We start from the raw sequence: 11,898 nt of genomic DNA on the forward strand, positions 1-11,898 counted from the left end.
CGCAACTCGTAGTCGGCAGGGTTCGAACTCCGCGCGCGGGAGACCCCAATGGATTTCAAGTCCATCGCCTTAACCTCTCGGCCACGACTACACCGACCTGCTGCCCTCCAGGTCCGTTGACTGCAGGAAGAAAGCAGAATAGACCGCCAGCGAGCTTCAGACACAATGTCCAGCTGAAGGGTGAGGTGGCAACAGGGAGTCTGAGGGCAAAAGACGGCGAGACCCGGATTGAAGCGGGTTGCTGCGCCACAACGCAGGGTACTGACCACTGAAGATGACGGCGTGCTACAGTCCAAGGGATTCAAAAAAGTCCCGCGACTTGTTTATGCAATGCAGCGGGCGGAACGCAAAAGCGTAGTCGGCAGGATTCGAACCTGCGCGGGGAGACCCCAATGGATTTCTAGTCCATCGCCTTAACCACTCGGCCACGACTACTGCAACACCGAGTAGAGAGGGGTCCCACTGGGGGGGGTTTCCATAGCACCGCACGCTTCCAGCCGTATAATGCAATCCAAGTGATGTTCCAAGTGCTTGAATCTACAAAGATAAGTCCGAATAAAACACCACAGTCCAGAAATGGTGATCGCCAGCAGATTTGTAAAGTGAAAGGCTGTTTGCTTGCCATGCTGCCTCTTTTATACCGTTTTTTCCTGTTTCCTGTCATGTGATCAGTCACATGTACACACGTCCAAATGCGTAAGAGGAAGAAAATGGCCAAGACCACATGGAAACCTGGTAAAATTCAAAAATACATCAAATCACACTGAGCAGGTTAAAACATGTAACCCTATGTACTACATGTAGCTGCTGTTCTTACTATGCCAAAATGTGACGACTAATTTGAACTAACCCAGTTACTTAATTAACTGGTTCTTATTATTTGGGATTTAAGACAGGTGTGGGGCTATCCTCACTTGAAAGAGTTATTTGGAAAGCTGTGAGTCTTTTGAAAATGTGCATTCTTCTTAAAAAATTTTTTTTAGAACAATCTTGAGGAATAAGATGAAAGCAATGTTTAGAAGATGCTGGCCCTGCAGCAGGAGGAACAGCGGTACTAACTAGGAGAACTGAGACTCACTCAGTTGACTTCATGAGCACTCTTTCCCAACGAGCTGACTCGGTGTGCCGAGCTAGGGATATGGAGGCCGCCATCAATAGGATTGCCTCGCGCCAAACAGGACTTGAACCCTGACCTCAGATTAAAAGTCTGATGCTCTACCGACTGAGCTAGGCTCAGACTCACCAACTTGATACTCGTGATCAACAAAGCGCTGTTGTTCAACCTGCAAAACAGGAATTGCAAAGACCGTGGAAGATGCAATTGGCCGCAACTCGTAGTCGGTTAGGGTTCGAACTCTAGGGATTTCAAGTCCATCGCCTGACCTCTCGGCCACGACTACACCGACCTGCTGCCCTCCAGGTCCGTTGACTGCAGGAAGAAAGCAACGAATAGACTCTGAGGGCAAAAGACGGGCGAGACCCGATTGGAAGCGGGTTGTTGTGGTTACAACGCAGGGTACTGACCACTGAAGATGACGGCGTGTACAGTCCAACGAGCTTCAGGCACAATGTCCAGCTGAATGCTGGTGAGGTGGCAACTAGGAGTCTGAGGGTGACTCGGTGTGCCGAGCTAGGGATATGGAGGCCGCCATCAATAGGATTGCCTCGCGCCCAACAGGACTTGAACCCTGACCTCAGATTAAAAGTCTGATGCTCTACCGACTGAGCTATCCAGGCTCCGCCCAATCTGCCGGCTTGTTACTTGTTAGTATATAACGATCCACAAAGCGCCGAGGTGAAGCCTGCAAAAACGGAATTGCGGAAGAGAGAGCAAAGACCGTGGAAGGTACAATTATCGCACCAAATACTAAAGTCAAAGGGCAATCGCCATCCGTAGTTGGCAAGGTTCGCACCAGCACCGGATGAGGTGGCAAAAACATGGGAGAGAAGATCGCTGCCTGTTGGCAAAAGCCTGCCGTGACCCGGATTCGAACCGGGTGCTGCGCCACAACGCAGAGTACTAACCACTATACGATCACGCACGCCACTGAGCCTCAGTGGTGAGAAGGGCTGGAAGCATTGGTCCGGGGCAGAGAGGGAGGAGAAAGAAAAAAATAACACAGCCCTTTCTCTTCTGCATGCAGGCGAACACTCTGCCACGACTACGGAGATCAGGCTTCACATTGAGGACAAAGCAGGCTGAAAAGTGGATGGGGTTTTTCAGTGCTGAGCCTGGAGTCCCACATGACTGCACTTTTGCCGCCTCGCCCAGTTGACCGAAAACTTGATGGTTGCTAGCGATCCTGGGTGGCAAAACAGCTTCGTAGTAAGCCTCAGTACCCTTAAACTAAAGCACAATATCTCGGTTAATTCACCAACTTCATTTGCTTCAATTCACAGATTCAAGCCCTTAAAAATAGACGCCGCTTGCGAAGGCAATGTTTGGACATGTCTGTAGCCAAGCAAGGGGAATTAGCTCAAATGGTAGAGCGCCGCTTAGCATGCGAGAGGTAGTGGATCGATGCCCGCATTCTCCAAGCTTGGGTCCGCTCTTTTAAGCTCACTTCCTTACAGAGACAGCCTGCGCATGACGGCAACCAATCTAAGCACCCCTGAAAGCGTTTTTTGACTGACTGCTGCCAAAAGATTCTTCAGACAGGGTCTAAAACAGAGTCCAGAGGGCTAACCACTACACCATGTAACCCTAGCTAGGGCCGCTTGGGCTCAGAGACAACCAATTTGAAGTAACCCATTTGCTGAATTAACTGGTTCTTATTCTTTGGCATTTAAGAGAGATGTGGGCTATCCTCACTTTAAAGAGCTATTTTGTAAGTTTTGAGTCTTTTCAAAATGCGCTTTTTTCACGCTTTCTTTAAGAACAATCTTGAGTAATAAGATGAGAGCATTGTTTAGAAGATGCTGGCCCTGCAGCAGGAGGCCGCCATCGATAGGACTGCCTTTCGCCCAAACAGGCACTTGAACCCTGGACCTCAGATTAAAAGTCTGATGCTCTACCGACTGAGCTACCCGGCTCAGACCACCAACTTGATACTCAGATCAACAAAGCGCCACAGCAGCCTGCAAAACAGGAATTGTGGAAGAGAGAGCAAAGACCGTGGAAGATGCAATTGGTCGCAACTCGTAGTCGGCAGGGTTCGAACCTGCGCGGGGAGACCCCAATGGATTTCAAGTCCATCGCCTTAACCTCTCGCCACGACTACACCGACCTGCTGCCCTCCAGGTCCGCTGACTGCAGGAAGAAAGCAGAATAGACCGCCAGCGAGCTTCAGACACAATGTCCAGCTGAAGGGTGAGGTGGCAACAGGAGTCTGAGGGCAAAAGACGGCGAGACCCGGATTGAAGCGGGGTTGCTGCGCCACAACGCAGGGTACTGACCACTGAAGATGACGGCGCGTACAGTCCAAGGGATTCAAAAAGTCCCGCGACTTGTTTATGCAATGCAGCGGGCGGAACGCAAAAGCGTAGTCGGCAGGATTCGAACCCGCGCGGGAGACCCCAATGGATTTCTAGTCCATCGCCTTAACCACTCGCCACGACTACTGCAACACCGAGTAGAGAGGGGTCCCACTGGGGGTTTCATAGCACCGCACGCTTCCAGCCGTATAATGCAATCCAAGTGATGTTCCAAGTGCTTGAATCTACAAAGATAAGTCCGAATAAAACACCACAGTCCAGAAATGGTGATCGCCAGCAGATTTGTAAAGTGAAAGGCTGTTTGCTTGCCATGCTGCCTCTTTTATACCGTTTTTTCCTGTTTCCTGTCATGTGATCAGTCACATGTACACACGCCCAAATGCGTAAGAGGAAGAAAATGGCCAAGACCACATGGAAACCTGGTAAAATTCAAAATACATCAAATCACACTGAGCAGGTTAAAACATGTAACCCTATGTACTACATGTAGCTGCTGTTCTTACTATGCCAAAATGTGACGACTAATTTGAACTAACCCAGTTACTTAATTAACTGGTTCTTATTATTTGGGATTTAAGACAGGTGTGGGGCTATCCTCACTTGAAAGAGTTATTTGGAAAGCTGTGAGTCTTTTGAAAATGTGCATTCTTCTTAAAAAATTTTTTAAGAACAATCTTGAGGAATAAGATGAAAGCAATGTTTAGAAGATGCTGGCCCTGCAGCAGGAGGAACAGCGGTACTAACTAGGAGAACTGAGACTCACTCAGTTGACTTCATGAGCACTCTTTCCCAACGAGCTGACTCGGTGTGCCGAGCTAGGGATATGGAGGCCGCCATCAATAGGATTGCCTCGCGCCTAACAGGACTTGAACCCTGACCTCAGATTAAAAGTCTGATGCTCTACCGACTGAGCTATCCAGGCTCCGCTCAATCTGCCGGCTTGTTACTTGTTAGTATATAACGATCCACAAAGCGCCGAGGTGAAGCCTGCAAAAACGGAATTGCGGAAGAGAGAGCAAAGACCGTGGAAGGTACAATTATCGCACCAAATACTAAAGTCAGCGGGCAATCGCCATCCGTAGTTGGCAAGGTTCGCACCAGCACCGGATGAGGTGGCAAAAACATGGGAGAAGATCGCTGCCTGTTGGCAAAAGCCTGCCGTGACCCGGATTCGAACCGGGTTGCTGCGCCACAACGCAGAGTACTAACCACTATACGATCACGGCACGCCACTGAGCCTCAGTGGTGAGAAGGGCTGGAAGCATTGGTCCGGGGCAGAGAGGGAGGAGAAAGAAAAAATAACACAGCCCTTTCTCTTCTGCATGCAGGCGAACACTCTGCCACGACTCACGGAGATCAGGCTTCACATTGAGGACAAAGCAGGCTGAAAAGTGGATGGGGTTTTTCAGTGCTGAGCCTGGAGTCCCACATGACTGCACTTTTGCCGCTTCTCGCCCAGTTGACCTAAAACTTGATGGTTGCTAGCGATCCTGGGTGGCAAAACAGCTTCGTAGTAAGCCCCAGTACCCTTAAACTAAAGCACAATATCTCGGTTAATTCACCAACTTCATTTGCTTCAATTCACAGATTCAAGCCCCTTAAAAATAGACGCCGCTTGCCATGAAGGCAATGTTTGGACATGTCTGTAGCCAAGCAAGGGGAATTAGCTCAAATGGTAGAGCGCCGCTTAGCATGCGAGAGGTAGTGGATCGATGCCCGCATTCTCCAAGCTTGGGTCCGCTTTTAAGCTCACTTCCCTACAGAGACAGCCTGCGCATGACGGCAACCAATCTAAGCACCCCTGAAAGCGTTTTTTGACTGACTGCTGCCAAAAGATTCTTCAGACAGGGTCTAAAACAGAGTCCAGAGGGCTAACCACTACACCATGTAACCCTAGCTAGGGCCGTTTGGGCTCAGAGACAACCAATTTGAAGTAACCCATTTGCTGAATTAACTGGTTCTTATTCTTTGGCATTTAAGAGAGATGTGGGGCTATCCTCACTTTAAAGAGCTATTTTGTAAGTTTTGAGTCTTTTCAAAATGCGCGTTTTTTTCACGCTTCTTTAAGAACAATCTTGAGTAATAAGATGAGAGCATTGTTTAGAAGATGCTGGCCCTGCAGCAGGAGGCCGCCATCCATAGGACTGCCTTTCGCCCAAACAGGCACTTGAACCCTGGACCTCAGATTAAAAGTCTGATGCTCTACCGACTGAGCTACCCGGCTCAGACCACCAACTTGATACTCAGATCAACAAAGCGCCACAGCAGCCTGCAAAACAGGAATTGTGGAAGAGAGAGCAAAGACCGTGGAAGATGCAATTGGTCGCAACTCGTAGTCGGCAGGGTTCGAACTCGCGCTGGGAGACCCTAATGGATTTCAAGTCCATCGCCTTAACCTCTCGCCACGACTACACCGACCTGCTGCCCTCCAGGTCCGCTGACTGCAGGAAGAAAGCAGAATAGACCGCCAGCGAGCTTCAGACACAATGTCCAGCTGAAGGGTGAGGTGGCAAATAGGAGTCTGAGGGCAAAAGACGGCGAGACCCGGATTGAAGCGGGGTTGCTGCGCCACAACGCAGGGTACTGACCACTGAAGATGACGGCGCGCTACAGTCCAAGGGATTCAAAAAGTCCCGCGACTTGTTTATGCAATGCAGCGGGCGGAACGCAAAAGCGTAGTCGGCAGGATTCGAACTTGCGCGGGAGACCCCAATGGATTTCTAGTCCATCGCCTTAACCACTCGCCACGACTACTGCAACACCGAGTAGAGAGGGGTCCCACTGGGGGTTTCATAGCACCGCACGCTTCCAGCCGTATAATGCAATCCAAGTGATGTTCCAAGTGCTTGAATCTACAAAGATAAGTCCGAATAAAACACCACAGTCCAGAAATGGTGATCGCCAGCAGATTTGTAAAGTGAAAGGCTGTTTGCTTGCCATGCTGCCTCTTTTTATACTGTTTTTTCCTGTTTCCTGTCATGTGATCAGTCACATGTACACACGCCCAAATGCGTAAGAGGAAGAAAATGGCCAAGACCACATGGAAACCTGGTAAAATTCAAAATACATCAAATCACACTGAGCAGGTTAAAACATGTAACCCTATGTACTACATGTAGCTGCTGTTCTTACTATGCCAAAATGTGACGACTAATTTGAACTAACCCAGTTACTTAATTAACTGGTTCTTATTATTTGGGATTTAAGACAGGTGTGGGGCTATCCTCACTTGAAAGAGTTATTTGGAAAGCTGTGAGTCTTTTGAAAATGTGCATTCTTCTTAAAAAAATTTTTTTAAGAACAATCTTGAGGAATAAGATGAAAGCAATGTTTAGAAGATGCTGGCCCTGCAGCAGGAGGAACAGCGGTACTAACTAGGAGAACTGAGACTCACTCAGTTGACTTCATGAGCACTCTTTCCCAACGAGCTGACTCGGTGTGCCGAGCTAGGGATATGGAGGCCGCCATCAATAGGATTGCCTCGCGCCCCGAACAGGACTTGAACCCTGACCTCAGATTAAAAGTCTGATGCTCTACCGACTGAGCTACCAGGCTCAGACCACCAACTTGATACTCGTTAGTCAACAAAGCGCCATTGTTCAACCTGCAAAACAGGAATTGTGGAAAGAGAGGAAAGACCGTGGAAGATGCAATTGGTCGCACCAAATCGTAAAGTCGGCAGGGTTCGAACCTGCGCGGGGAGACCAGCACCGGATGGATTTCAAGTCCATCGCCATAACCTCTCGCCACGACAACACCGACCTGCCCGCCCTCCAGGTCCGTTGACTGCAGGAAGAAAGCAGAATAGACCACCAACGAGCTTCAGGCACAATGTCCAGCTGAAGGGTGAGGTGGCAAATAGGAGTCTGAGGGCAAAAAAACGGCGAGACCCGGATTGAAGCGGGTTGCTGCGCCACAACGCAGGGGCTACTGACCACTGAAGATGACGGCGTGCTACAGTCCAAGGGATTCAAAAAGTCCCGCGACTTGTTTCTTTTGAAAATGTGCATTCTTCTTAAAAAAATTTTTTAAGAACAATCTTGAGGAATAAGATGAAAGCAATGTTTAGAAGATGCTGGCCCTGCAGCAGGAGGAACAGCGGTACTAACTAGGAGAACTGAGACTCACTCAGTTGACTTCATGAGCACTCTTTCCCAACGAGCTGACTCGGGTGTGCCGAGCTAGGGATATGGAGGCCGCCATCAATAGGATTGCCTCGCGCAACAGGGACTTGAACCCTGACCTCTCAGATTAAAAGTCTGATGCTCTACCGACTGAGCTATCCAGGCCCGCTCAATCTGCCGGCTTGTTACTTGTTAGTATATAACGTATCCACAAAGCGCCGAGGTGAAGCCTGCAAAACGGAATTGCGGAAGAGAGAGCAAAGACCGTGGAAGGTACAATTATCGCACCAAATACTAAAGTCAGCGGGCAATCGCCATCCGTAGTTGGCAAGGTTCGCACCAGCACCGGATGAGGTGGCAAAAACATGGGAGAGAAGATCGCTGCCTGTTGGCAAAAGCTCGCCGTGACCCGATTCGAACAGGGCTGCTGCGCCACAACGCAGAGTACTAACCACTATACGATCACGGCACGCCACTGAGCCTCAGTGGTGAGAAGGGCTGGAAGCATTGGTCCGGGCAGAGAGGGAGGAGAAAGAAAAAAATAACACAGCCCTTTCTTCTTTATGCAGGCGAACACTCTGCCACGACTACGGAGATCAGGCTTCACATTGAGGACAAAGCAGGCTGAAAAGTGGATGGGGTTTTTCAGTGCTGAGCCTGGAGTCCCACATGACTGCACTTTTGCCGCTTCTCGCCCAGTTGACCGGCAAAAACTTGATGGTTGCTAGCGATTCCTGGGTTGCAAAACAGCTTCGTAGTAAGCCCCAGTACCCTTAAACTAAAGCACAATATCTCGGTTAATTCACCAACTTTCATTTGCGCTAATTCACAGATTCAAGCCCCTTAAAAATAGGACGCCGCCTGCGAAGGCAATGTTTGGACATGTTTGTAGCCAAGCAGGGAATTAGCTCAAATGGTAGAGCGCCGCTTAGCATGCGAGAGGTAGTGGTATCGATGCCCAGCATTCTCCAAGCTTGGGTCCGCTCTTTTAAGCTCACTTCCCTACAGAGACAGCCTGCGCATGACGGCAACCAATCTAAGCACCCCTGAAAGCGTTTTTTGACTGACTGCTGCCAAAAGATTCTTCAGACAGGTCTAAAACAGAGTCCAGAGGGCTAACCACTACACCATGTAACCCTAGCTAGGCCGTTTGGGCTCAGAGACAACCAATTTGAAGTAACCCATTTGCTGAATTAACTGGTTCTTATTCTTTGGCATTTAAGAGAGTGGGGCTATCCTCACTTTAAAGAGCTATTTTGTAAGTTTTGAGTCTTTTCAAAATGCGCGTTCTTTTCACGCTTTCTTTAAGAACAATCTTGAGTAATAAGATGAGAGCATTGTTTAGAAGATGCTGGCCCTGCAGCAGGAGACTGCCATCGATAGGACTGCCTTTCGCCCAAACAGGCACTTGAACCCTGACCTCAGATTAAAAGTCTGATGCTCTACCGACTGAGCTACCCGGCTCAGACCACCAACTTGATACTCCGAACAAAGCGCCATTGTTCAGAAATGCAAAACAGGAATTGTGGAAAGAGAGGAAAGACTGTGGAAGATGCAATTGGTCGCAACTCGTAGTCGGCAGGGTTCGAACCTTTCGCTGGGAGACACCAATGGATTTCAAGTCCATCGCCATAACCTCTCGGCCACGACTACACCGACCTGCTGCTCCTCCAGGTCCGCTGACTGCAGGAAGAAAGCAGAATAGACCACCAACGAGCTTCAGGCACAATGTCCAGCTGAAGGGTGAGGTGGCAAATAGGAGTCTGAGGGCAAAAGACGGCGAGACCCGGATTGAAGCGGGGTTGCTGCGCCTGGCAGGGTACTGACCACTGAAGATGACGGCGTGGGGCAGTCCAAGGGATTCAAAAAGTCCCGCGACTTGTTTCTTTTTGAAAATGTGCATTCTTCTTAAAAAAATTTTTAAGAACAATCTTGAGGAATAAGATGAAAGCAATGTTTAGAAGATGCTGGCCCTGCAGCAGGAGGAACAGCGGTACCAACTAGGAGAACTGAGACTCACTCAGTTGACTTCATGAGCACTCTTTCCCAACGAGCTGACTCGGGTGTGCCGAGCTAGGGATATGGAGGCCGCCATCAATAGGATTGCCTCGCGCCCAACAGGACTTGAACCCTGGACCTCAGATTAAAAGTCTGATGCTCTACCGACTGAGCTATCCAGGCTCCGCCCAATCTGCCGGCTTGTTACTTGTTAGTATATAACGATCCACAAAGCGCCGAGGTGAAGCCTGCAAAAACGGAATTGCGGAAGAGAGAGCAAAGACCGTGGAAGGTACAATTATCGCACCAAATACTAAAGTCAAAGGGCAATCGCCATCCGTAGTTGGCAAGGTTCGCACCAGCACCGGATGAGGTGGCAAAAACATGGGAGAGAAGATCGCTGCCTGTTGGCAAAAGCCTGCCGTGACCCGGATTCGACCGGGTTGCTGCGCCACAACGCAGAGTACTAACCACTATACGATCACGGCACGCCACTGAGCCTCAGTGGTGAGAAGGGCTGGAAGCATTGGTCCGGGCAGAGAGGGAGGAGAAAGAAAAAAATAACACAGCCCTTTCTCTCTGCATGCAGGCGAACACTCTGCCACGACCTCACGGAGATCAGGCTTCACATTGAGGACAAAGCAGGCTGAAAAGTGGATGGGGTTTTTCAGTGCTGAGCCTGGAGTCCCACATGACTGCACTTTTGCCGCTTCTCGCCCAGTTGACCAAAAACTTGATGGTTGCTAGCGATCCTGGGTGGCAAAACAGCTTCGTAGTAAGCCTCAGTACCCCTTAAACTAAAGCACAATATCTCGGTTAATTCACCAATTTCATTTGCGCTAATTCACAGATTCAAGCCCCTTAAAAATAGACGCCGCTTCTGCGAAGGCAATGTTTGGACATGTTTGTAGCCAAGCAAGGGGAATTAGCTCAAATGGTAGAGCGCCGCTAGCATGCGAGAGGTAGTGGTATCGATGCCCGCATTCTCCAAGCTTGGGTCCGCTCTTTAAGCTCACTTCCCTACAGAGACAGCCTCGCATGACGGCAACCAATCTAAGCACCCCCTGAAAGCGTTTTTTGACTGACTGCTGCCAAAAGATTCTTCAGACAGGGTCTAAAACAGAGTCCAGAGGGCTAACCACTACACCATGTAACCCTAGCTAGGGCCGTTTGGGCTCAGAGACAACCAATTTGAAGTAATCCATTTGCTGAATTAACTGGTTCTTATTCTTTGGCATTTAAGAGAGATGTGGGGCTATCCTCACTTTAAAGAGCTATTTTGTAAGTTTTGAGTCTTTTCAAAATGCGCGCTTCTTTTCACGCTTTCTTTAAGAACAATCTTGAGTAATAAGATGAGAGCATTGTTTAGAAGATGCTGGCCCTGCAGCAGGAGACTGCCATCGATAGGACTGCCTTTCGCCCAAACAGGCACTTGAACCCTGGACCCTCAGATTAAAAGTCTGATGCTCTACCGACTGAGCTACCCGGCTCAGACCACCAACTTGATACTCAGGATCAACAAAGCGCCATGTTCAGCCTGCAAAACAGGAATTGTGGAAAGAGAGCAAAGACCGTGGAAGATGCAGTTGGTCGCAACTCGTAGTCGGCAGGGTTCGAACCTGCGCGGGAGACACCAATGGATTTCAAGTCCATCGCTTTAACCTCTCGGCCACGACTACACCGACCTGCTGCCCTCCAGGTCCGCTTGACTGCAGGAAGAAAGCAGAATAGACCGCCAGCGAGCTTCAGGCACAATGTCCAGCTGAAGGGTGAGGTGGCAAATAGGAGTCTGAGGGCAAAAGACGGCGAGACCCGGATTGAAGCGGGTTGCTGCGGCCACAACGCAGGGTACTGACCACTGAAGATGACGGCGCATACAGTCCAAGGGATTCAAAAAGTCCCGCGCGACTTGTTTCTTTTGAAAATGTGCATTCTTCTTAAAAAAATTTTTAAGAACAATCTTGAGGAATAAGATGAAAGCAATGTTTAGAAGATGCTGGCCCTGCAGCAGGAGGAACAGCGGTACTAACTAGGAGAACTGAGACTCACTCAGTTGACTTCATGAGCACTCTTTCCCAACGAGCTGACTCGGGTGTGCCGAGCTAGGGATATGGAGGCCGCCATCAATAGGATTGCCTCGCGCCCGAACAGGACTTGAACCCTGGACCCTCAGATTAAAAGTCTGATGCTCTACCGACTGAGCTATCCAGGCTCCGCCCAATCTGCCGGCTTGTTACTTGTTAGTATATAACGATCCACAAAGCGCCGAGGTGAAGCCTGCAAAAACGGAATTGCAGAAGAGAGAGCAAAGACCGTGGAAGGTACAATTATCGGGCACCAA

General features: G+C 49.4%; 1 non-coding gene across 1 annotated transcript; it reads right to left on the reverse strand.

Moving 5' to 3' along the window:
* Positions 1–353: 353 nt before the first annotated feature.
* On the reverse strand, positions 354–435 carry trnas-aga. The gene has a single exon. It is a non-coding gene; the product is annotated as a tRNA-Ser (tRNA).
* Positions 436–11,898: the final 11,463 nt, after the last annotated feature.

This window comes from Puntigrus tetrazona, chromosome 4 (genome assembly GCF_018831695.1).
Source record: "Puntigrus tetrazona isolate hp1 chromosome 4, ASM1883169v1, whole genome shotgun sequence".
Lineage (NCBI taxonomy): Eukaryota > Metazoa > Chordata > Actinopteri > Cypriniformes > Cyprinidae > Puntigrus > Puntigrus tetrazona.